The sequence below is a fragment of the Orcinus orca genome, chromosome 13, assembly GCF_937001465.1.
Source record: "Orcinus orca chromosome 13, mOrcOrc1.1, whole genome shotgun sequence".
Classification (NCBI taxonomy): Eukaryota; Metazoa; Chordata; class Mammalia; order Artiodactyla; family Delphinidae; genus Orcinus; species Orcinus orca.
The window spans coordinates 74,201,371-74,226,808 of record NC_064571.1 but is presented as its reverse complement, the minus strand read 5'-3'; the positions used below and the strand labels follow the sequence as shown (position 1 = coordinate 74,226,808).

The window sequence follows — 25,438 nt, the reverse complement described above, 5'->3', positions numbered from 1 at the left end:
TGATTTCCATTTGCATGGAATATCTTTTTCCATCCCCTCACTTTCAGTCTGTATGTGTCCCTAGGTCTGAAATGGGTCTCTTGTAGACAGCATATATATGGGTCTTGTTTTTGTATCCATTCAGCCAGTCTGTGTCTTTTGATGGGAGCATTTAAACCATTTACATTTAAGGTAATTATCGATATGTATGTTCCTATTTTCTTAATTGTTTTGGGTTTGTTATTGTAGGTCTTTTCCTTCTCTTGTGTTTCTTGCGTAGAGAAGTTCCTTTAGCAGTTGTTGTAGAGCTGGTTTGGTGGTGCTGAACTCTCTCAGCTTTTCCTTGTCTGTAGAGGTTTTAATTTCTCCATCAAATCTGAATGAGATCCTTGCTGGGTAGAGTAATCTTGGTTGTAGGTTCTTCTCCTTCATCACTTTCAATATGTCCTGCCACTCCCTTCTGGCTTGCAGAGTTTCTGCTGAAAGATCAGCTGTTAACCTTATGGGGATTCCCTTGTGTGTTATTTGTTGTTTTTCCCTTGCTGCTTTTAATATGTTTTCTTTGTATTTAATTTTTGATAGTTTGATTAATATGTGTCTTGGTGTGTTTCTCCTTGGATTTATCCTGTATGGGACTCTCTGTGCTTCCTGGACTTGATTAACTATTTCCTTTCCCATATTAGGGAAGTTTTCAACTATAATCTCTTCAAATATTTTCTCAGTCCCTTTCTTTTTCTCTTCTTCTTCTGGAACCCCTATAATTCGAATTTTGGTGCATTTAATGTTGTCCCAGAGGTCTCTGAGACTGTCTTGAGTTCTTTTCATTCTTTTTTCTTTATTCTGCTCTGCAGTAGTTATTTGCACTATTTTATCTTCCAGGTCACTTATCCGTTTTTCTGCCTCAGTTATTCTGCTATTGATCCCTTCTAGAGTATTTTTAATTTCATTTATTGTGTTGTTCATCTTGCTTGTTTCCTCTTTACTTCTTCTAGGTCCTTGTTAAATGTTTCTTGCATTTTCTCTATTCTATTTCCAAGATTTTGGATCATCTTTACTATCATTATTCTGAATTCTTTTTCAGGTAGACTGCCTATTTCCTCTTCATTTGTTAGGTCTGATGGGTTTTTTATCTTGCTCCTTCATCTGCTGTGTGTTTTTCTGTCTTCTCATTTTGCTTATCTTACTGTGTTTGGGGTCTCCTTTTTGCAGGCTGTAGGTTCGTAGTTCCCGTTGTTTTTGGTGTCTGTCCCCAGTGGCTAAAGTTGGTTCAGTGGGTTGTGTAGGCTTCCTGGTGGAGGGGACTAGTGCCTGTGTTCTGGTGGATGAGGCTGGATCTTGTCTTTCTGGTGGGCAGGTCCACGTCTGGTGGTGTGTTTTGGGGTGTCTGTGGCCTTATTATGATTTTAGGCAGCCTCTCTGCTAATGGGTGGGGTTGTGTTCCTGTCTTGCTAGTTGTTTGGCATAGGGTGTCCAGCACTGTAGCTTGATGGTCATTGAGTGAAGCTGGGTGTTGGTGTTGAGATGGAGATCTCTGGGAGATTTTCGCCATTTGATATTATGTGGAGCTGGGAGGTCTCTTGTGGACCAGTGTCCTGAAGTTGGCTCCTCCATGTCAGAGGCACAGCACTAACTCCTGGCTGCAGCACCAAGAGCCTTTCATCCACACAGCTCAGAATAAAAGGGAGAAAAGGTAGAAAGAAAGAAAGAAACAGAATAAAATAAAATAAAAAAGTAAAATAAAATAGTTATTAAAATAAAAAATAATTATTAAGAAAAATATTTTTTAAATCAAACAAACAAAAAAGAAAACAGACGGACAGAACTCTAGGACAAATGGTGAAAGCAAAGCTATACAGACAAAATCTCACACAGAAGCATACACATACACACTCACAAAAAGAGGAAAAGGGGAAAACATAATATATCTTGCTCGCAAAGTCCACCTCCTCAATTTGGGATGATTCGTTGTCTATTCAGGTATTCCACAGATGCAGGGTACATCAAGTTGATTGTGGAGATTTAATCCGCTGCTCCTGAGTCTGCTGGGAGAAATTTCCCTTTCTCTTCTTTGTTCGCACAGCTCCTGGGGTTCAGCTTTGGATTTGGCCCCGCCTCTGTGTGTAGGTCGCCGGAGGGCGTCTGTTCTTTGCTCAGACAGGACGGGGTTAAAGGAGCAGCTGATTCAGGGGCTCTGGCTCACTCAGGCATGGGGGAGGGAGGGGTACGGATGCAGGGCGAGCCTGTGATGGCAGAGGCCGGCGTGACGTTGCACCAGCCTGAGGCATGCTATGCATTCTCCCGGGGAAGTTGTCCCTGGATCTCGGGACCCTGGCAGTGGCGGGTTGCACAGGCTCCCCGGAAGGGGGGTGTGGATAGTGACCTGTGTTTGCACACAGGCTTCCTGGTGGCGGCAGCAGCAGCAGCCTTAAGGTGTCATGCCCGTCTCTGGGGTCCGCACCTTTAGCCGCAGCTCGCGGCTGGAGCTCCTTTAAGCGGCGCTCTTAATCCCCTCTCCTCGCGCACCAGGAAACAAAGAGGCAAGAAAAAGTCTCTTGTCTCTTCGGCAGCTCCAGACTTTTTCCCGGACTCCCTCCCAGCTAGCTGTGACGCACTAACCCCCTTCAGGCTGTGTTCACGCCGCCAACTCCAGTCCTCTCCCTGCGATCTAAGCTCCGAAGCCCAAGCCTCAGCTCCCAGCCCCCGCCCGCCCCGGCGGGTGAGCAGACAAGCCTCTCGGCCTGGTGAGTGCTGGTCGGCACCGATCCCCTGTGCAGGAATCTCTCCGCTTTGCCCTCCGCACCCCTGTTGCTGCGCTCTCCTCCGCGGCTCCGAAGCTCCCCCCTCCACCACCCGCAGTCTCTGCCCGCGAAGGGCCTTCCTAGTGTGTGGAAACTTTTCCTCCTTCATAGCTCTCTCCCACTGGTGCAGGCCCCGTCCCTATTCTTTTGTCTCTGTTTATTCTTTTTTCTTTTGCCCTACCCAGGTACGTGGGGAGTTTCTTGCCTTTTGGGAGGTCTGAGGTCTTCTGCCAGCATTCAGTACGTATTCTATAGGAGTTGTTCCACATGTAGATGTATTTCTGATGTGTCTGTGGGGAGGAAGGTGATCTCCGCGTCTTACTCTTCCGCCATCTTCCCCCTCTCCTCGGAGATAGGGTCTTTAAAGAGGTAATTAAGTTACAATACGGTTGCAGGTGTGGGCCCTGATCCAATATGACTGGTGTCCTGATAAGTATAAGATGAGGAAATTTGGACACAAACACACAGAGGAAAGACCATGTGAGGACACAGTGAGGAAGTCGCTATCTACTATCCAAGGAGAGAGGCCTCAGAAGAAACGAACTCTGCCATCACCTTGACCTGGGACTTCTAAATCTCCAGAAATATAAAATAAATTTCTGTTGCTTAATCCACCGAGACTGTGTAACTTGTTGTCGCAGCCCTAGCAAACTAATACAGGCACATTTAATATTCAAGTTTGAATAATTACTAAGTATTCATTCCACCATTACAAAAACATCTCTTTTCCTTCTCTCTGGGCACTACTTTCATGAAAATTCCAAGAATCATAAGGACACCTACTCTGTGCAAATAGTCAGTCCTGGTGACCAGTTTTACAGAAAAAAATGCTAGAAAATCTGACCAGTCCACCAGAGGGCCAAGTGTGCTGCTACTATGATTCTTGGACCACACACACGGTATTTGTTGAAAGCACGTGACTCAGAAACAGGGGTCATCCTTGTCCATGGATCAGAGCTTATCAATGGTCCAGACACCAGCACCAGGTGGCCCACGCTCCCGGGCCATTGTCACCAGCATTGGGGTGCTTGAGGCATACACCACCCAGGCTAGTCCCATAGGACTTCTCAGGATACAGAGAAGGAGGAGGACACGGCTCCCTCCCTGTATTATGCCTGCATACGGTGGTTCCACATCATTCAGTGTCTCAGCTCCCAATGCTGCCATTCCTTTACACAGCACTTTCCTCATGCACTCAGCCATTTTCCCTAAGGCACTTGCACTGGGCCCAGGTGACTGAGTCCAGGAGGCTCCAGACTCAGCCACACACCCTGACCTGCATCCTGCCCCACACGCTCAACTTCCTGGCCCTCAGGAGAAAAAGCAGCCCTTCCCTCACTCAGTCCAGAGCGTGCCTATGCCTGCCTAGTATTATTAGTCATACTATTTTCAAGGGGAAATCTCACCTTGTGAAATGAAACATGACCTGGTGAAATGAAATAAAAGCAAACCAAATCCTGCCAAGTAATAAGAGGTGTGTTCCATAACTAAGTAAAATTATTTCAGGAATGCAGAGAGAGATAAATATTAGGGGAAATTTTTAAACGTCATATCACTAAGTCAAAGGGGAAAAAAAATCTTCTTAAAAGATGAGGAGGTGACTTCAATAGCATTTCTAATTTATAACACTAACCACCACAACAAAAACATTTTATAAACTAGGAATGGAAGATTGCACCTTGATATGATAAAAAATCAAAATTGTCCCAAGCCAAATGGCAGTAATAGCTAGTTAAAAGTAAGTGATGTTCCTACTTAACAAAATAATAAGACAAGGCTACTTGCAATCATGGTCATTGTTTATAGTATTCTAGAAGTTCTAGACCTGTACTGTCCAAAATGACAGCCACTAGCCACATGTGGTTACTGAGCACTTGAAATAGGGCTCATCTGAATTGAGATGTGCTGTACCAGATTTTGAACACTTAGTATTTTTTTTAAAAAGAGTGTAAAATACCTAATTTTTAATTTTTGTATTGATTTAGGTTGAAATTTCATTCTGGGTATATGGGGTTAAATAAGAATATATTATTGAATGAATTGCATGTTTCCTTTTACTTTCTTTTACCGTAGCTACTAGAACATTTTAAACTACATATATGAATAGCATTATATTTCCATATTTCAGTGCTCTTCTAGACAGTGTAATAAGGTAAAAGAAAAGAAAAAATCTTTAGCCACAAGAAATAAGAAGGTGCAATTATTACTGTTGGAGGATTAGATGACTGGGTAGATGAGAAGTTATTACACATTTTAAAAAATAATTATTTAGAAATTAATGACTACTTTCTATGCCAGCATTAGACAGTTAGAGAATATAATGGAAAAATGAATCTCAAATGTCCACAAAATATATAATACACTCAAGAATAAATTATACATAAAATGTAAGACATTTTTATAAATAAATAGTTTAAAATGGCTTTAGTTTCTCCTTTGCAACTGTTTAGGGAAGAAGTAAAGATGTTCTCAGAGAACACTAGTCTGAACTGAGGCCCCCAACTGAGCAAACAGCTGTACTCACCTGACTGCCAGTCTGTAGTGGCTGCTGAGGACCCAATATCCGTGTCCATCAAATATTGTAGAACTCACAGCATACAAGTTCAGCAATGACCTTGTTTCTGGCTCCATCTTAGGTTTCCTATCCTGATGTTTCTTTGCTTAATCATCCAAGCACTGCATTATAAAACATGATACATGCATCAGCTATAATTATACACTGACTTCATGGTTTGTTTTTTCTCCTATTCCTTTAACTTTTTAATGTAGGGCTGGTCCTTCCCCTTCTCTCAAATGACATTTCTTAGTCATCTTGTATCACTTCTTCAGGGACAACCATAGTCTCTGTTTCTGCACCTCTGCCTTTTCATCTGAACAGATACCCCCTTTCCATTAGAGGCATTTGAAAATGCAACTCTTAGGACTCAATCTTGACAAATATTGCAGAGACAGAGGGACATTTTAACCTTTGACTTGTCAAGGGTAGTCACATCTACACTGAGGCTTAGTAAGGATGTGAGAACATTCCTTACTAAATAAATCTTTTTCTGTAACTTCGGATGTTAACTTTAATGTCATTTAATATAGGAGGAAATTTGTATATGATTTCTCTGAATCCTTAATAGCCTAGGTTTAATAGACTGGAAAGGCAGGGCAGGGAGTCACATATCCTTGGCAGAGGATATAGGACTGTTTGGAGAAAACCTGAGAAAAACCCTGAGAGCCTCCAGGACCCAGTACCTTTGCAATCTGTCTGGTTTATTATCCTGGCCTGGAGCTTGGGACCTCTTACCTCCCAGGTGAAAGACTCCTTTTGGCCCTGGGGACAAGGACAATAGCCCCCCAGAAGCCCAAGGGACAATTTACAAAGGCCCAGGGCTTACAGAGCCTTGCAGTGTCTCTCCACTCCAGACATGAAATAGGGCTTCTGATCCAAGGGCCATCCCAGGGAACTACTGGGAAGACGTGAGGATCTACGCTGACAGAGGAAGTGTGCCATTTCTTAAGGCAAAAAGCAGTGGAGAAGAAGCAAATATGGAGGATAAGGAGTTGAGTTTGGGACTTTTTTTTTTACTTATTTTTGGCTGCATTGGGTCTTCGTTGCTGCGCATGGGCTTTCTCTGGTTGTGGCAAGCAGGAGCTACTCTTCATTGCGGTGCATGGCCTTCTCTTTGAGGTAGCTTCTTTTGTTGCAGAGTACGGGCTCTAGGGTACACGGGCTTCAGTAGTTGCAGCACGCGGGCTCAGTAGTTGTGGCGCACAAGCTTAGTTGCTCCGCAGCATGTGGGATCTTCTGGGACCAGGGCTCGAAACTGTGTCCCCTGCATTGGCAGGTGGATTCTTAACCACTGAGCCACCAGGGAAGCCCAAGTTTGGGACATTTTTATGTTGACGTAGAACTACCAAGTGAAGATATATTAGTAGGCATTAGGATCTGGAATTGAGGAAAGACATTAGCCTACAGACGCAGATGTTAACAACTAAAAACGTAAGTCCAGTGGTATTTGATATTTCTCTCCAGGAAATCATCGAGTTTTTCATTTTCAGGAGCACACAGAGGACATGTCTTGGATGACACAGAGGATATTTTAGAGGAACAGCACTGAACCTCTCTTACGATGCAGGTGGCCAGGAACTTCTGAGTGTTATGTGTCCATTTTCAACTACTGCATAACAAATTATCACAGACTTAGCAACCGTGAACAATACACATTTATTATCTGCCTATTGCTGTGGGTCAGAGTCTGCGTGTGGCTTAGCTGGGTCCTCTGTTCAGGGTCTCATAAGGCTGCAGTTGAGGTCTTAGCCAGGCTGTGTTCTCATCCAGAAGCTTGAATGGGGAAGAACCTGACTCCAAGCTCACTCAGGTTACTGGAAGAATTTATTTCCTTGTGGCTGTAGGACGGAGGGCCCCAGCTTTTGCTGGCTAATGGTTGGAGGCTGCCCTCAGCTCCTAGACGTCACCCACCATTCAGAGAGGCCCACGTGGACTTCCCCAAAATGGCCACTTACTTCATCAAAACAGTGAATGAATTTGCTAGTAAGACAAAGCCTCATATAATGCAATGTAATCATAGGAGTGACATCCATCACTTTTGCCATATTCAGTTGGTTAGAAGCAAGTCAGGTCCCCCTATATACACTCAAGAGGAAGGTATTATACAGGACACAAACAGGAGATCAGGACCATGGAGGGTCAACTACCTCAGAATCTGTCTGCCACGTGCTGCGTGGATGGGAGAGGCATTGAAACAGAGTTGAAAAGCCATCTCCAAGGAGCAAACATATAGCAGTGGGAGGCACAAGAACATTCACCACATATTCTGCCATAGGCCACATAAAAGGTGCAAAAGACCACAAATTTAGGCAGCTGCACATATCAACCACTGATTAAATACATTCATTGACATATTCTGTTACGAGGGTACCTATGCTATACTTCAGAAGGTTGAGAGCGAGAGAGGGGGGGAAGCAAAAATGCTAGGCTGACGATAACCCTCAAAACGTATTACCTGGGATATTCTGGAGAGATCTGATCGGCATAGGCATCTGAACGTTGAATGGGCATGGTGATCGGTCAAAGAATATCTTGGTTGATTTATTTCCCCATCTTCCCACTAGGAAGAACGGAGTTGATGCAACTCTAGAAAGAGGAAATATTTGAAAACTTCTATAACTCAGTAATCAAAACCTACATGAAATAATAGATATATGCCAGGTGCTAAGCAGTTCATCAACAACCTGCACTGAAAGGTGTCTAACTGCTCAACACAGGAAGCTCTGGCCTGGGTTGTTGCTCCTGTGCCCTAACTAGCCTCTCACCTCAGCACCTCCCCTGGAAGAGCTGGCCAAGACTCTCCAAAGCTGCCAACATGAGGGGGTGTGCAGTTTCATCTCCATCTTGTCTCCACCAGAAGCACGCCCATGACACTGCCATCTGCTCAGCAACATGGCATCCCAGGCACCAGGGACCCCGTTCGGGACGTGAAACTGGGTACAGGGCCATTTCCTCTTGACACCTCAGAACTCATCTCCCTTCTGAAACAAGGACAGACATGCCCGATTTATCAGGGACCCAGCGAGCATGGAGGCAAATCTTTGTTCTCAGTAATTCTGAGACTTCAAGGATATTTGGTAGCAACCGAACCTAGCCTGCCTGAGCAACTGTTTCTGCAACACCAAACTCCATGAGGTTGTTAATGGTGAGAAGGCGACTCTTGCTTCATCACAAACCAGCAAGAGGACGTGCCCATTTCTGCTTGTCCAAAGAAACAAGCATGTCAGGAAATAACAGCTCTCCCAAAAGGGCAGATGGGCAGCTTCTCCACCCCGCCCCTCCCTTTCCGACCCCATCACAGACAGGAGAAAACATTCAACCAGCCAGGCCAGGGGAGGTGATACATGGAGGAGAGATGGATAAAAATTTCATTTCAGGCTTTGAAGGTGTACCCTTTGGATGCTCCTTGTCCCATTGTTTTGTTTGTTTATTTTCTTGCAGGGGTGTTTGGGGAAGCATGATGCCGTTTGGCAAAAAAGAAAGTACAGGATTTCTGAAAAGACAGCCCCGGGTGTAAATGCTAGCTTTCTCCACGTATTCTCTGCCCACCTTTCAATAGAACAGTCTAATCCCCTTAAATCTGTTTCCTCATCGTCTTAGAAGGGAACATTTAAAAGGTACTTAATCTCACTAAGTTATTGCCAGGGAGCATGTTGAGACCCAGCATTGTGCAGAGGCATCCTACACTCCGAAGGACTGCAGAGCTGAAGCCAGCCCGGGGTCCGTCACACCCATGTTAACACTGCACGCCTGGAAACTAAAACCCGTGCTGGGAAAGGGACTTGGCCAAGTTCTCTATGCCAAAAAGATGCCACATGGGGTACTGCCTCCTGCCCAGGCCTGCCGGAGTGGGGAGACAGAGCTGAAAAGTAACTTCAAAAAACAAAGGAGAAAAAGAAACAAATTCCTCCGCCTTGCCTGGGGGTGAGAGCCTTGCGGTTCAGGTGGGACTGAAGAGGGTGGGGCTTTTAGCGCAGGCGCAGGACTGGTCAGGTGGTGAGTCCCCACCGCAGCCAATGAGAGCTCCCATCCAACCTGCGGCCACCCTAGGTCTGCGTGACTCCAGGGGTCCCCGGCTGCTGGGCATCCGAGTGGCCCATCACCCCAGGCTCTCAGACTCTGTTCTGAAGGAGAGAGATGGTAGCAGAGCTGGTGGAGGAGCAGTTTCAGCAGCTCCCGTGCCGATCGGCAGGTCTGCGTCTCTGTATCGGGGCGGCCCCATCTCTCTGTGCATCAGGAAGCACCATGGACATATTTGTTTACTCCATTTGCCGATATGCAGTTTGCACAATATTGAATCTGGAAAGGACACTGCATCCACTGACAGGAGTTTTCCCAGCTGTTAAAAGAAAGAAAGAAAGGAACCAGCTTTACATTTTTTACATTTTGGAGTAAAAATAAAGACACTCTACCGTGTGCCAGGCTTTCCGATGGATGGTTCTCGGGGCGGGGAAGGCCACGTCCGTGGTCAGGCCACGCTCCCAGATCCAAAGTATTGTTGGATGGCTTTCTCGTAAACACTGTTGGCAGCTCCAGGGACGGCTCTTTTGGTAAAAAGGATGTGCTGGAACGAAACATGGGCCTCTAGCCAAGACACATTTCTTCCTATAAAACAGAAAACATGCACATGTCAGGATGCAAGAAGCCAAAGCCTCTTCAAGAGGGGAGGCGTCCTCCTCCACAGCATCCCAGGAGAATGGGGGGAACAAGGCTGAGCTGGGCTTTGACCTGAGATGCGTGGTAGGGAGCAAAGAGCTGAATGTGTATTCCAGTCCTCCCCATCCCCCCACCTCTCCAAGCCAGGCTTTCAATCAGATGCCTTCTGTCAGCTTGCTTATATCCTCAGATTGGTCTAAACGCCTAGCTCCAGTGTAAGGCATAATGAGGCCCTCCAAATCTGTAAGAGCAAAGACGCAAAGCACAAAGTCAGGGTAAGTGGAAGGAAGCCCAGGAGGGGGTGTTCTTCACAGACCCTGGACAGCCATTCCCCTGGATACTCTCTTCTCACTCAGACCACACTCAGACCCTTCTCATCACAGATCCTTCCAGCCTCCTTGGCAGGCTCTGGGGAGCTGCACAGAAGCACTGCTTGTCCAAACATCATTCTACACGTGGCACAATTCCCTGGACCCTCCTACCCAGAGTGGGGTCCTCAGGGCACCGTCAGCCTCACATGGAGGTTGGTTAGAAATGCAGAATCATGATGCCCAGGTGTTTCACAGGCACATGGAAAGTTTTACAGGCACTGCCTGGGGGCTTCCTGGAGCATCCTCCTAACTGGACACATGTGACTCCTTCAAGGTCCTCCAGCAGAGAAGGATGGACAATGGGTGAATCATGAAGTGACAAAGCCCCTCCTCTCACAGCACTCCCAGGTCATGGCCTGGGTGTGGATAAAAGGCACTTTGGACTATAGATCCCACAGCCCCCAGGACTCCAGTTTTCCCAGCCACCCAACCTCTACAGTAGGGGAGCATCTGCTCACACTTTCCCCTCACCATTTTGGAAGAGGAAAAACGGTAGAGCTCAATTCCAGGATGATTTAAGACATCAAATGAGAGTTAAAAAAAAAAAAAAATCAGATCTGGGGTTCTTCATTGTGAATTTTTTACCCTTTAGCCAGAGTTTGGCTTTACCTGCTCTAGGGACAAAGGAGTCAGGTCCCAGGCAGCCTGGGTAAAGTTGGAAATTAAGGGTAGTTGTGTCCCTTGGGTGGACATCTGCAGGAGCAGTGGCCCATCGTGAAGCCCAGTTCTGTCTCATCATTTGGCTCCTTCAACGCTGTTGCTCTTAGTCTGGTCACTGAATCTGGAGAACTTATGAGCTCATTCCTGGGCAAATCACCAAGCCCTGCAGATAACTCAACAGCGAGCTCCCATCAGGAGCAAAGTCGCCCTGCACACCAGCAAGGCTCACAAACCTGGATCCTCCCTCAACATCCAACGTGATGGTGACATAACCACCCAGCCCCTGGGATCAGTAAGCACAACTGCAGGCCTTCAGCGCTTCTCCGGGAGAAGCAGGGGCTACCTTTCCCTCCCGGTTTTGGCCCTCAGGACCTGGTCCATAAATATTACGAGTATCTCACCTTGTATGATGGGTGTGGCAGTTGGAAATGTTTGTTCTGCCGCCATAGCTGGTGCTTAGCGCTTACATCCTGTAAGGATAATGGGAACAGAATTGTATGTACTATCAATATGCTATTGGTGTGTGCTATAGAGAGTTTTCGTTTGGCATTCATACACATAGATTATAAATTGCAGTTTTGGCCCATCACATCCAGTTGCCATTGGTCATGCCTGGAAACTAAAGCCTAGGGTGAGAAGGGGACTTGACCAAGTTCACTGTCCAAGTTTTGTTTTGTTTTTAAGGGCTGCAGCAGTCAGAGGGTTATAGCTGTTTAAAATTTTTTTCAGGTTAAAATTACTATAGAAGATTACATTCTATGAAACCGTGTGGATTTGGTTACCATTTTTCCCATGTGTTAAAGCAGACACAAAATGACTTTCTGAGGAGAATCTTGGTCTAACCCACAGGTACAGCCTGGGTTATCTCCAAAAGGAGACATGAGAGCTTTCTATTCAGGCAGGAGTTCTTGTAAGGTGACACAATTTTGACAAGAGTGTGTTAATCTTATTCCCACCTTGGGTGACTATTAAAACATAAGGTTTTGCACCTACCCACTTCCCTGCAACAGAGAATATTTGCACTCTTAGCAGTTGTCAGAGAATGTAACCTTGAACTTGGTGTCACTCAAATCTCTCAGTTCCTCTTGGTGAGAGGAGTTTTATTTAGAGAGCATTTCCCGAGGGGAACTGTATTTGTTAAAATAATGCTAGCTACTCTAACAGACAAATCCGGAATTCTCAGTGGCTTGACACCATAGAAGTTGGTTCCTTGTGCATATCACGGTCTAGTGAAGGTTTTCTGGCTGGTGTCTTCCACCAGACCCTCAGTAGCCTGGGCTTCTTCCTCCCCGTGTCTCCACCTTCCTCTGGGTCCTTATAGCCTTCTCCTCTCAGCCAGCGGATGGGGAAAGGGATTATGGAGAGAATGTATTTACTTCCCAACCATTTCAGCCCAGAAGTGACACACATCACTTCTGCTCAGGCTGAGTGTCAAAGCCATGCCCAGCTGCAGAGGAGTCTGGGGAAAGTACTCATGTGCCCAGGAGGGAAGGAAACAGGCTCTGGTGAACTCAACGTAGTCCCTGCCATGGAAATGCATTGCTCTAAATCCCTTAAATTGACCCAGATTAAGCCTGTCCATCTGAGAGCTGAGTATCTGGAGAGGAGCAAGTGGGCTCTGCAGAACAGCTTCTCTAGAACAGCAAGGAGTTGTGCTCCTGGTCTAAACAGAGACAAAAGAGAAACACTCGGTGGGCGGGGAGATGGAGGGGGATTTCATACTGATGTGTGCCAGGTGCCGCTGAGGTCAGCAGCTGGGGCCTGATGAAGCTTCTTTTCAAGGAAGAATCCAGGAAGAACATCACTCCGAGAATGTGACACGATTTCGGTGTCGCTGGTATGCTTCCACTCTGCTTCGTCCCGTGTCCTCGCATCCTGGCCTCACAGTGTGAGTGTGTGCCAACTCCACTCCTGTTCGCTTTTATTTCTTGGGCTGTGACTCATGCCACTTATTGTGCTTGCCTTGGCCTTGGCTGTTGAAAAGCTTAGACTCAGATCAATACAGCCCATCTCTAGCAAAATCAGTGAGACATTAAGGGATGTGTATTTTGAACCAACCTCACACCTGGTTCCATTCATCTTTCCTATTCTTCCATCTCCTGCGCCTCATTTTTTGTCATCTTTATGTCGTCTTGCCATAATCCAACTGTTTTTGTAAACTGCATCTAGTTCACCTGAGGAACACAATGGAATACAAGCAAATAGATTAACCACGGGATTATCAAACAAATACAAGAGTAGCAGTGATCCAGGAGCTACTAGAGAAAGTTGGAGACAGTGGCTTTTTCCCTTCTCTTCTTGCCAAGGTCTTGGCATTATGGGCGTGGCTGCTTCGCTCATGGTGTCTCCTAATGAGCAAATCTCTTGCCTGTGCTCTGTGTAGCTCTGTGTGTGGCAGCCTTCAGGAAGGCACCTTCCCAGGTCTCAGAGCTCCCACACACTCCGGGAGATGGTAATCACAGCTCGCTCTCTTTTGTATAGAATGACTGGTGTCATGGATGCCTCTCCCTCCCACTGGGCTTCTTCCCCGTATCTTTGCATCCCAGTGCGCCTTTGTACCCAGCAATTGCTCTAACACACCAACCACTAACACCTCTGAGTCCCACGGCAGAATTAGCCAAGGGGCAGCACTGCTCACGGTGAAAAGCAAGTCTCAGAGAAGAACTCCCCACAGAACAAATAGGCAAACAAAACAAAATGAAAGCAAACTCATAGATCCAGAGAGCACACAGGTAGATGCCAGAAGGGAGGTGGGCGATGGGGTGGGAGAAAATAGGCAAAGGGGACTTAGAGGTACAAACCTCCAGTTATATAATAAGTCACAGGGATGTAATAACATACGGAATGTGATCAATAATATTGCAATAATTTTGTATGCAGACAGTCGGTTACTAGACTTATTGTAGTAATCATTACAAAATGTATGCAAAAGTCAAATCATTATGTAGCACACCTGAAACTAACATAATATTGTATGTCAACTATATTTTATTACAGAGAGAGAGAGAAAGAAAGGAAGAGAAGCACTATTCAGTATGGTAGCTACTCGCTACATGTGGCCACAAACACTTGAAATGAGGCAAGTTTGAACTGAGATGTGCTGTAACTATAAAATTTTGAAGACCTAGTACAAAAGAAAAAAATAAATTATCACATTAATAATTTTTAATATAGAACAGGAATTCTCATCTAACCTCTCACCACTAAGTTCCGGAGGGGCACTTGCCTGGGATTCATGTTAAAAGGGAGAGACTGGGGATTCTATACCTCTGCCTACAAGTTTTAGCCCCCTGTCTAATGCACTCAGCTCTGAGACTCAGCCCAGAGAACAAAGACTTTGAGGTATTATTCATCTGTATCATGTGGGCTTTGTTTTCAAGGACAAAAACTATTAACTTAAGGGGAAAAGTCATTTTGGGATTTTTTTCTTTAGTAAAATTAAATATTACCTGGTGCATCTTATCTTTCTCAAGTACGGAAGTTCAATTGCCCACCCTGGGTCCTCTGAATAGCAACTAAGAAAGATAAAAATATTTTCCTGTTCAGAGATGATTTCAGTTATCACAGCACTAAATAGATGGCAAATGAGCAACCGGTTTACAAATGTTTGTTCATGAAGCCTGAATCTGTTGTTTGAGAGAATCTGGGAGGAACTGCTAAGGAAGTCAATGACCAGTGGGTGAAAATGTTTTAAGTGCACATGATAATGCTGAAGGCTGGCTCACGGAGAACACATGGAAGAACAGGACCTCAAACCAAATGATCAGGTGCATCTGAAAATCAATATGCCTGCAACACAGATCTGTGTCCCTTATCCTGAGCTAGGGAGAGCTCCCAGTTGCCCTGCAGCCCAGAGAGGCACCACCTTGAACTGCCAAGATGCCCCAACTTCCATGCCTTGCACCCTGCCTGGCCCCACATCACCTCCCTTTTGTCCATTTACCCCTTAAGCATCCAGGCTTCCCCTCTGAGAAGCATGTGCTCCTACACCCTTCCTCAGCCATGCACACATCCTCACCTCTTTGCTCACAGCACAGGCCAACAACCCAGTGCTCCTTACCACGCACATATTATACTGTTAATTCTCTTGTCATTTCTGTCCTCTTGGTCCCCCAATTTCTTAAAAATGACCCTCAGTGACACCTGACTCCAAGAAATCAATCCTTCAGTCTCCAGAGAGGGACATAGAACCCCCACAAGCAGAGGATTCAGTAGAAGCCACTAATGGTTCAGTTATCTTCCAAATAAACCCATTTATTCATCAGCAGAAACTCATCCAAAGGCCCATGGACAGAAGTCAGGGGGTCAATGAAGTTAGACGGGGAAAATGTCTATCTTTATTTTCACTAACCTCTAACTGAACTATAGCATTTCCCTCAATTACGAATGTGAGCAATAAACCACAGTAGTTTTAGCAATGCTATGAGTTGTCAACAGTAGAAATCAGATATTTTAGTATGTTACGATTGTTGCAGATTTCTCAAAATATTATTTATTTCAGACATATGTCAGTTATTCAACCCATAAGTAGATCTTGCTTTTTGATGAGTTAATAAAGAAGCACATATATGACTGTACCACACATGTTTTATTTATATTTTGATAACTGTATGTCAATATAATTAGTTTCCTTTGTAATCCTATATATTTTATTTTGTGCATTTAAAAACATTCTGAGAATGAGTCTTGTCTTAGTCTGGGCTGCTATAACAAAATACCACAGACCAAATGGCTTAAACAACAAACATTGATTTCTCACAGTTCTGGAGTCTGGAAGTTCAAGATCAAGTCAGTGTCTGGTGAAGAAACTCATGCAGATAGCTACCTTCCTGTTGTACCCTCACATGGCAGAGAGAGAGCATCTGTCTCACATCTCTTCTTTTTAGGGCACTAATCCCATTCATGAGGGCTCCACCCTCATGACCTAATTACCTCCCCAAAGCCTACCTGCAAATACCATTACATTGAGGGTTAGGGCTTCAGCATATGAATTTGGGAGACACAAACATTCAGTCCATAGCAAGTCCATTGGCCTCACTAGATGCCAGAAGAGTTTATGGAAAAAAGGGAAAAGATTGTTAGCCACCCTCCCATGACCCCCATGAAGCATGCCCCCACCACAAAGATCCCTGTGACAACACCAGCCACAGAGTCTTCAACAATAGCTCTCCAAGCACTTTACAGACCTGAATTCTCTTAATTCCTCAAGAGGTGATAAATATCCACATTCATGTCAAAAGCAGGAAACTCATTTTTTAGATTCTTTTCCCATATCGGCCATTACAGAGTACTGAGTAGAGTTCATTGTGTGTATATGTCAATCCTAATCATCCAATTTATCCCTCCCCGCCTTACCCCCTGGTAACTATAAGTTTATTTTCTACATCTGTGACTCTATTTCTGTTTTGTGGATAAGTTCATTTGTAGCCTTTTTTTAGATTCCACATATAAGTGATATCATATGATATTTGTCTTCCTCTGTCTCACTTACTTCACTCAGTATGAGAATCTAAAAAAGAGTAGATATACGTATATGTGTAACAGATTCACTTTGCTGTACACCTGAAACTCACACAACATTGTAAATCAACTATACCCCAACATTTTTTTAAAAAAGCAGGAAACTCAGAGTTTAGATGCAGCACAGGGGCAGAAAGGGGGTAGTGGGAAGCACTGAGAGGCCAGGAGAGCTGGTATCTGGGGCTCCTCAGGGTCCGTTTCTCCGGAAGAGGAGCTGAGTGGCCTCCACCCCCACTCTGTGAAGGCCCAGTTATGCCACGCGCAGAGGTGAAAGTCAGGAGGGTACAGCCGCAAGACCACCTCCTCAGGAGCAAAACCCAGCCCAAAATGCTGATACCAGACCGACAGGGCAACTCTCTCAACTCTCACAAGAAAGGAAGAGGAAATTCTTTTGTGAACGTAATTCCGAACTGGGTGAGAGATATTGTGAGCTGCTCAGTTCCCTACCCCTCGCACTAATTACACAAGCACTCAGGGTTAATTTGTAGGAGCGGACCATATTGCTGAGCGCACATTTTTTCTGGGTTTCAACCACTCTACTTCTCAAGTTGAAATTACTTCGCTGCAACTTTTCTTTCTTTCTCTCACCTTTAACTCTAAGTCTGTCGGCATGTTTTCCTTTTGCAATTTGGGAAAAAAAGTAAAAAGGGGGCCAAAAAAAAAAAAAAAGGTTATTTGATCCTTTGAAGAGAGAAATCCTGCTCATGGATTTTCTGCATTGAATTCATCGAAGAGAAAAGAACGATTGAGTGAACAGAATGGGAAAGGGAGGACAAGGAAGGGCACAAGCAGCTTTGATCTCCTCCAGGGGGAGATAGGGCAGCTGCCCCCTGCATCCCCCAGATATCCCAGGGCATCCGGGCTCCCCGCCAAGCCCTTGGAGACCCTTCTGCAGCCAGGCCACACCCACCTGATTGGTGAACTCTGGGCTACAGGTTCTTCAAACATCGCAGAAGAGGGGAGCGTGAGACTGAGCCAGAAATGCTCGCGTTCCCCTCCTGGTGCTCACTGCCTCGGGCACTTTGATCAGAGGAAGAAAAGCTGAGAACTAAGAAATCATTCTGAGTGCCAGCTGAGAGAGGGAGAGCTGATAAACCAGGGAAATACTCTTTGTAACATGAGCTTGTATTTCTTCCTTCATCTCTAGGCATAAGGAGGGAAGGCAGAATATGTGGTCATCAATACTAGGTGATAAATGCTCAGAACTTCTGGGTCAGCTCAAGGGCTCACTCTAGGCTGAGAAAGAGAAAACACCTAACATCTAACTCAGGGCAGGCACTGAGCGAAAAACACAGACTCTTACTGCTGCTCCCCACTGCAGAGCCCTCTGGAAATGTACTCCTGACTTTGAGCAGAGCTTTGCTGTCAAGGAGCTATGAGTACCACAGGGCAGTCATTAGGACTCAGTTCTGTTTAAAGAACAAAATCCTTAGTGCTTAATAAGTGCTGGGCATCATGCTAGAAAAATCCGGAGTCCAAAGATGAATGGGAGTTGGGGTGCCCACTGTTTACCACAGTAAACTGATAATAACTCAGTGATAAGTGCTATAAAAGCTGTATTCACAAGGTCAAGGATAGAAAAGAGGGAGTGGCAATGATTCATTAACTGGGACAAGTGATGTCTGGGAAGGCTTCATTGCAGAGGTGATAGGCAAGTTGGGTTTTAACAAATGAATAGGAAGAAAACATGGCATGAGAGCAATGTTCTATACTAGAGAAAGAACACATGCAAAGAGGCAGAAATGTGAAATCTGGAGGTGTGCTCAGCAGTCAGGGTTGGCTGGGGTCCAGTGTCTGGGGAGGCGTGGAGTCTTGACGGATGCGCCTGCAGTAAGGTCACAGAAGACCTTTGCCCCACTGCACCTAGCTCTCCAGGGATTTTATCCTGGTGGAGTGGTTTTAAGAAAGTAACGTGATCAGAAGGGTGTGAGTGTGTGAATGTGTTGTGCACATGTATCCTGGCAGCAGGGTGAATCAGAGGTGTGTAAAATACAGCGATTTCCCCTTTGGACAAGCTGATTTTAAGGCACCTCCAGAGACACAGGCAGGGAGCAGCAGGAGATGTGTTTCCGTCACTCAGGCGGGAAATCTGTGCTGAAAATGCAGATCTGGGAGCTGCCAGGCTAACGGTGGTGGCTGAAGTCAGGAAGACGAAGAAACAGACATGAAGCCGCCTCCTCTGGACCCTGGTTCTGCCAAGTGGCTCCCTGCTTTAGAAATTCCTAGAACGTCAGACCTGAATGGTTCATAGAGATTAGCCCTCATCCCCCATTTTGCAGATAAGGAAGCTGAAGACTGGTGGCAGCTGCAGCCTTCGCTCTCTGGTCACCGGATTCCCACCTCTGCCTCAGCCTTGACTGGCCTGCCCACTGTGTCTAAAATGGGCCAGAGGTGGGAGGAGAAGAGAGAGACATAAGGGATTGAGGTGGCAGAGGCCAGATTTAGAGGCAGTCAATCTATGACCAAGAAGATACGGGGAAGACAAAGGATATTAAGCAATAGAATGAGAAGGGGGCTACAGGTTTCCAGTGTGGTGCCTTCTTTTTCTCCACCTGGTGAGCTCTCTCCAAGCTCAAAGGCCGTCTCCTCCATGAAGCCTCCCAACGAGCAGAGCCCAGAGTGACCTCTCCCTTCCCTAACCTACAGGAGTCCTTCTTGCATGGTACGCCCACATTTAGCCATAAATTAGAACCTGCCGTATAGCACAGGGAACTCTACTCAATACTCTGTAATGACCTATCTGGGAAAAGAATCTTAAAGCAAAAAACGAAAAACAGAAGTAGAGTCACAGATGTAGAAAACAAACGTATGGTTACTAGAGGATGAGGGGGTGGGGAGGGATAAATTGGAAGATTGGGATTGACATACACACACTGCTATATATAAAATAGATAACTAATAAGAACCTACTGTATAGCACAGGGAACTCTACTCAATACTCTTTAATGGCCTATATGGGAATAGAATCTAAAAAAAGAGTGGATAGATGTATATGTATAACCGATTCACATTGCTGTACACCTGAAACTAACACAACGTTGTCAATCAACTCTACTCCAATAAAAATTTAATAAAAAAGAATTATCCGTGGGCAGGTCTCACGTTGCTCTCAACTGTGAATAGTGGATGGATATCATTGTCTGAACGCCCAGAACTGAGCAGGGGTGGGCCTGCCACAGAGTGGGGTCTCCATAAACAGGGGCTAGAGGAATCAATGCTCCCTGGGAGGACACGAGAGAGCAAGGCTGGCAGAAACAGATCCGGGGATGAAAAACCGAGCAGGCAGACAAGGAAAATGAGAGCAGAGCTCAAGAGAAAGCTGTGGGGCTGCCAGCCTTCAGGAGGCCCAGCCCAGCCCCCAGCCCCCGCCTGAGTCACAGGCAGGAGAAAGCATGAGTGATCTGATACCAATCATGCCAGCTGTGGCAGAGGCAGTACGGGATGATCTAATAGATATTTTCCAGCCTTCGTGTGTATTATCCCCAAACAAAATGACATGTGCTTCCCAGCAGCTCCTCTCTGGTTATGAGCACTATAATTAAGTACAAAGTACACACCCACCTCAGTCTGCACAGAGAGGGCGGGGAAGCCAACCATGGCCCAGCAAAGCTGTCTGGTGGAATCAGTGCCGAGTCCCAGCCTCAGATCGCTGGCCCTCAGACTCGGCAGCCCCGTGCTGGCCTCTGCGAGCTTGCAGTCCACTCAAGACCCCAGGGAGTCAAGGAGGAGGCTGTGGGCTAGGGGAGTGCGGGCAGGATTCTAGCCCCTGTGCTGCACTACATGGGGGTCCTTCTCGTCTTGAGTCTCCAGTTTCTCATCTGGTGTCCCCACCAGGTTAGTCTCCCCGTCACATGAGCCTGGGTTCCCTCTTCGCTTAGGCCAGAGGCCTCAGCAGCTAGAGGCCCTCAAACAGCAGCCACGGCTCTGGCAGGCATGGGACGTTCCTTTAGGACCCTGGCTGTCCCCAGAGGCCCCATCACAGCCAACCCAGGTCTGCTCAGAGGTGGCTTTGGGAACACATGTCTGGATTCCACCAGGGGCATTTAGTAAGTTTGGAACCACAGCGAGATTCCCCTCCCAGACCCAGTGCCGGGCCCAAGCTGGAGGCAGTGACTCTTGTGACAGGGACACTAAGCACTGGGTCAGGTCTTGTCCACCCCCAAGTTTTAAGGGCCCCTGCCAGGCTGCAACAAGCCAAGGGACCCAGACCAGTCAGATCCTCAGAGTGGTCCCCGGTGCCCCAAACTCCCCAGGCTGTGCCCGCTGATTGGCAAGGACCCGGACCTGCCCTGCGGCTTCTTTGTTGCACTATAACTAGACTCAGCACACGAAGGGCCCCCAAACCCCTTTCCTTGCTGTTTTTTCCAGGAATAGATCGTATGCATCTCCTCTAGCCCTGGACTGACCCCAGATTTTCCTGCCGACTGTCCCCCAAGGTCTTCCCGATCTGGGCTGGCCAAATCCAAGCCAGACTCAGGGAGGCAGAGATAGAAGCAGAGACTGGGAGGGGTATGGCAGTCAGAGCATGAGATTCAACATCTGGAGAAATTCTCCGGGCACTCAGGTCTCCTCTCCCCATCCTGGAAAGTCGCCACATGCGCAGAGCAGTGAAAAAAGAGCCTGCGGGTTCCGCCAAAACAGCGTTGGATTGAGGAAGTTGGAGTTTAGGCATCAAGTCCTGTGGTGCTTCCTGCCTCTCTGCGTCCCTCCCCTCTCTGCATCCCACAATCACTGCCCTAGATCGCCGATCACTTCTTGTTCCAACACAACTGTCCTGCACCTGCCAGACGGACCTTTATAAAGTGGTTTCTTCCCGATGTCATCCCCCAGCTGTAACCCACAAGGAGATCTCCATGCCCGAGAGGTGAAGCCTGCTTAATCTGTTCCTCATTGCCTCCCAAGGCTGCTTCTCAACTTCACCTCCAGTCTCATCCCTTTATTCCTCCTCTCCCACGTGCTTCTCCCCAGCCAGCCAGGACACTCTACTTCGGCCTTCCTTCTGCCCTTCCTAATTTCCCCCAAGGCCACGTCCTCAACGCTCAGCCCAGCCTTCCGTCTGTGCAGACGCTCACCCCCACCTCGCCGGCTCATGCCACAGCACAGTCCTGGCCCCTGGGACCCTGCCTCTTGGGCACCTCTCAGTGGTCTTGTGAATTATGGTCCCCAGCTCCATCCTCCTCCCACTTCACAGTGAGGCGGTGGGGATGCTGTTGTGAGGGGTCTTGCTGAGGTGGGACTCTTGCTACGGCCCTTACTACTGTCCAAGGGTTCCTGCCACTCTCTGACCAGAGACAGCCCACGGAGGGCACCCTGCACCCTCCTGTCCACATTTTTCTCCACTGTTCTTACCACATTCTGACACGATATTTATTTAATGTGTGTTTATGTCTCCCCCCCCCAAAAAAAATTCTACGAATAATAACTCTATGAGGGGAGGATTGTTTTTCTGGTTTTGTTCTCAGCTCTATCCTGTGTCCAAAACAGTCTCTAGCCCATGGAAGGCACTCTATAAATATTTGTTGAACAAACGAATGACCGAGTGAATGACTGAATGCTATCATAAGCCCCAGCCACACAGCATCCCTGTGTAGGTAGATTCTTTCCATGTGAAGCCCTTAGAGAAGCCTGAGCTGAGGTAGAAGGACCCCTGGCTTGGGGCTCAGTTCCCCTGAGACCCAGCAGGAGCAACTTTCCTGTCCACAACCTCAGTTTTCCCACATGTAAGATGACAGGGCTGAGGGGTGCCTGCGGCCCATGTGCTGAGATCCTGCAGACCTTTCCCGAAAACTGCCCGCAGGCCCTGCCTGGAGCCCAGCGGGCTCTAATTAGGAGCTGGTCTTATCATTTTTATACTTTAATTCTCTCTGGTCAACACCACTTTAATGACGGGCCTCTGTGCGGTGGATCCTACACTCACTGAGCAAGGCCACAGCTCCATGTGGAAGACCTGCTTCCCCAGGGACACAGCAGAGCCCCCCGGCTAGTTTCCTGCCCTGGCCCTGACCCACACCACTCTCACCCTCCCCTCCCCACCGCTCTTTCTTCTCGCCCAGACCAGCGTTGTTGGCCCTTTCTTTCTCTGCCCCATCGTAGGGACTTCAAGGAAGGCCCAGGCCCCAGGGGTGGGTTTCCCTCTCAAGGCTTCAGGGAAGAGTCAAGATGGGCACTCTGAACTGGCCTTTCCATCCAGGTCCGTCCAGGGCACGTGGACATCCCGCCAACCTATGGGACTAGAATATGTTTTCATCTAGACTTGAGGGTTATATTGTTATTTCTACAGTGAAGCCACTGTCCTCGCCAGATCAAACTGAAATTTTTCTCAAAAAGCGCTGTCCTAGGAGGAGGTGGCCCTCCCCACGCCGTCTCTGGGCGGGTTTGGGGGCGACAGAGCTGAGGCCTCCAAGGGCAGGAGGCAGGATCTGACTTGGCAAGAGGAGGGAGGCTGGAGGGGGTTTGGGCAGGATGAAAGGTTTGAACAAGGCTCCAGAGAAACACCTTTCTGAGTTGGAAAATCCTTGACACAGGGCTGCAGCAGCCTCCTGGAAGGTCCATGCTGGCATATAAAGGACTGCTAGGGGGGCCTGGCCTGCACTTTAGGCTGGAGAAAAGGACACAGTGTCAAGGCCAAGAGGCAGCTTAGGGAGAATGTTAGCATGAGCAGGGATGCTCTAAACCAGACCGCCTGGGTCCCAAGCTGGCGGTACCACCACCCACTGGCTAGTAGCTGCGCAGTTTCTTAACATCTCTCCCCATCCGAAAGTGGGACTAACGAGAGCACTTCATAGGGTTGCTATGGCAATTAAATGTCTAATTACGAATAAAGTCTTAGGTCAGTGCCTGGGACAGAATAGACACTCAATGAATGTCTGCTATTATTATTTTTATTTTTATTATTATCATTATGATGATTCCTCCAAAGCACCATTGCCCACATCACCACCAGCACCACCACTCAAGACATCCCAAATTATCAACACGTGGAGCCTCAACACACATCCTCTGGCCTCCTCTGAACTCCTCCTCAACAGAAATTGTGCAGCTCACCCTGAAGGGCCACATTCCAGTTCCCAGGGCAGCAGAGTCCCCAGGCTCTGTCTGAGGTCCCCAATATCCTGTAATCGTGAGAAATCACAAGGCAGTCCTTCATCAGAAGAAATCAGTCCACCCCACGGAAGAGAAGATGCCCCCCGACTGCTCGGATCATCCATTTCCTCTCCACCTCTCCCTTTGCCACCTGTGCCTTCTCTCCAGACGCTGAGGTTAGAGCCCCACGCCCAGAGCACCAGCAGTCTCTCCAGACCAATCAAGAATGTGCCTCTTACGGGGAAGACCCGCTACCCATCTCCAGCCTCTAGTTTAGACCATGATTTCAACTGCCAAAAAAAATCCATGCAAATTGGGGCCAAATTGAAAATCTGTTCATCACTTCTCCTGGTGCCTAGGGTCCCTTGCTGGGGAATCTTTAACAGGCTCAGGTCATCTGAAGCCAAAGAAGAGAGAGGAGACAGATGGAGTCATGCATTTTTACAGTGATTCTTAAGGACGATCCTGTGGAAACCCCCTCTGCCCTCACATGCTGCAGTGGGGAAGTCTCATTCCATGACCTACTCTTACTAAAGATATTTCTCCCCACACCTAATGGCTCGGGCACGTTTCTGCGGGGACTCACTTGCACAGTGGCCTGCAGGAGGGATGTTTCTCACACAACTAGCTCGGAAAAATCCAAGGCTTCCTTGCCAAAAAAAGCAATCTTTTTGCTACATAAGAGAATGCAAGAGCATTGGGTTTAACAGGAAAATGTCCACTGGTTAGAGGGACTTCTTGTCAATTAAAACCAACTCCACGCAAGAAGTGAAAAAATTGGGAGTGAGCCAGGCTCCACCCAACACCCTTGTCACGTTTCTGCATGGACGGTCCAATTTAAAGAGTCCCTGGGGGGCTTCCCTGGTGGTGCAGTGGTTGAGAATCTGCCTGCCAATGCTGGGGACATGGGTTCGAGCCCTGGTCCGGAAAGATCACGTGTGCCACAACTACTGAGTCTGTGCTCTAGAGCCCGCAAGCCACAACTACTGAGCCCGTGTGCTGCAACTACTGAAGCCCACGTGCCTAGAGCCCATGCTCCACAACAAGAGAAGCCACCACAATGAGAAGCCCGCGCACAGCAACAGAGTAGCACCCATTTGCCACAATTAGAGAAAGCCTGTGCGCAGCAACGAAGACCCAACACAGCCAAAAATAAATAAATAAAGTCTATAAATAAATAAAATAAAGAGTCCCTGGGATTCCCTTTGCATGAGCCCCTCTGGGCAGTCTCATGGGCGTGGGACTTGACTGAAGAATTTGACTCAATGTCTAGTCCTCTAATACCCTGCAAAGGGAGCCTGGCTCTCAAAAGCTGCCCTCGGACCGTGATCATTCAGCAAAGCCCCAGCTCTGCTCAGGGTGGTAGCCAGGGTGCTCCAGAGAAATAAAAGGATCTACGTAGGTATATGGAGAGAAAGATTTATGTTAGGAATTGGTTCATGAGATTGTGAGGGTTGGCCGGTCTGAAGTCCATAAGGCAGGCTAGTAGGCTGATGATTAAGAGTGGATGCTTCAGTCTTGAATTCTGCAGGGCAGCAGGCTGGGAACGCACGCAGGCTGTCAATGTGACAGTTTTGAGGAGAATCCCTTCTTCTGAAAACCTTGGTCTTTGAGCTTAAGGCCTTAACTGATTAGGTGAGGCCCACCCACATTATGGACAGTCATGTGCTTTACTCAGAGCCTACTGATTTAAACGCTTATCACATCTAAAAACACCTTCACAGCAACATGTACACTGGTATTTGACCAAACAACTGGACACCGTAGCTTAGCCAGGATGACACCTAAATTTACCATCCTACTCGGCATACGTA

The 25,438-nt window shown here is 47.1% G+C and overlaps 1 long non-coding RNA gene across 9 annotated transcripts in view; it reads right to left on the bottom strand.

Annotated features, from left to right (window-relative positions):
• Nucleotides 1–9,252: 9,252 nt before the first annotated feature.
• Nucleotides 9,253–25,438, bottom strand: part of LOC117200765 (uncharacterized) — a 354,407-nt gene continuing 338,221 nt past the window's right edge. For 6 of the 9 annotated variants that reach the window (XR_007471048.1, XR_007471047.1, XR_007471049.1 and 3 more), the window contains 3 exons: nucleotides 11,423–13,195; nucleotides 10,508–10,717; nucleotides 9,253–9,939 (listed from right to left, as the gene is read on the bottom strand). This is a non-coding gene — a long non-coding RNA (uncharacterized LOC117200765). Of the gene's footprint in view, nucleotides 9,940–10,507; nucleotides 10,718–10,970; nucleotides 11,185–11,422; nucleotides 13,196–25,438 lie in introns of all 9 variants that reach the window. The other 3 variants (XR_007471044.1, XR_007471045.1, XR_007471050.1) reach the window with 3 other exon arrangements.